The following is a 1148-nucleotide window of genomic DNA, read 5'->3' on the forward strand; positions in this document are numbered from 1 at the left end:
TATTTAACTTAAATATTTAGCTAGCTACTGAGGTGAAAATACCACGTCTTCTGGGTTGAAGTGGAACTGTTGTTGCTCAATGAAGAGAGAACTCTGAAACAGGCTGGTTGAACAGCAAGAATCTTTATTTTTGCAGTCCAGGAGATTACAGCCAAAAACCAAATTGTGGCCTTCAATGCCAAATGATTCACCAAGTAAGAAGATGAAGATGAAGGCCAAGAGCAGGGGCGTACAAGGCTTCTTTATAGGCTTCACAGATGTACCATAAATTTTGTCACGGTATACCTTCTTCCTAATATGGAAATATGTGCCGAGCTCTGAAGCTGGAAACTAAGAGAGGCATAACACAACTGTGCATTCCTGAGAACAGGCCCCCCACTCTTGGACACTACACTAGCTACCTAAATATTTAACATGCTAGCTAAATATTTAAGTTGCAACCAAAATATTTCGGAATCTAGCTAAATATTTAAGTTGAATATTTAGGTGGCTAGCTAAATATTTAAGTTGAATATTTAGGTGGCTAGCTAAATATTTAAGTTGAATATTTAGGTGGCTAGCTAAATATTTAGCTAACTAAATATTTAGCTAGCTAAATATACATAGCCTGTGTATTGGTTACATGCCTGCTACTTACTTGTACATATGCTAGTGTGTATTGTTTATGCACCTGGTACTAGCTGATGCATACTCTAATGTGTATTAGGTGCATGGTTCTTGGCTGGTAACCATGTACAGAAAGTCATGGGTACCTACCTTGTACATAAAGCAGGTGTGTAACTTAGTAGCAACATTAACTAAAGGTCTCAGGTGCCTTGTTCTCAGAGACAAAWGCAAATAAATCCCGAGTATTTAGTTTAACATCCCTTACAGGAAACAAACGTACTAATACACAGATAAAAGAGGTCATTGTATCAGTCTGTTCTTTGGGTATTTCTTGTCTGCAGCTGCTTCTCACAACAWCTCATCCATCCTGTGTGACCTAAATGTTGAAACGAGCTGCACTGAATGTGTTTTCCTCCAGGAGACCTTAGAAAAGCAGCGAGAGTCTCTAAAGGAGCAGAGAGAAGCAGTGAAACACAGATTAAAGAAACTCGCAGCTCGGCAGTCAGAAATAACAGTGAGTTTTTTCCACATGTTTAATGTAC

At 38.7% G+C, this 1148-nt stretch overlaps 1 protein-coding gene across 2 annotated transcripts in view; it reads left to right on the top strand.

Moving 5' to 3' along the window:
* The first annotated feature begins 530 nt into the window (after positions 1-530).
* The window catches only part of LOC106522228 (probable E3 ubiquitin-protein ligase TRIML1), a 4749-nt gene continuing 4131 nt past the window's right edge, over positions 531-1148 (top strand). For both annotated transcript variants that reach the window (XM_014015166.1, XM_014015165.1), the window contains exon 1: positions 531-1120. The gene's annotated coding sequence lies outside the window, so the exon portion shown is untranslated. The remainder of the gene's footprint in view (positions 1121-1148) is intronic.

The sequence above is a fragment of the Austrofundulus limnaeus genome, unplaced genomic scaffold (assembly GCF_001266775.1).
Source record: "Austrofundulus limnaeus strain Quisiro unplaced genomic scaffold, Austrofundulus_limnaeus-1.0 Scaffold123, whole genome shotgun sequence".
NCBI lineage: Eukaryota > Metazoa > Chordata > Actinopteri > Cyprinodontiformes > Rivulidae > Austrofundulus > Austrofundulus limnaeus.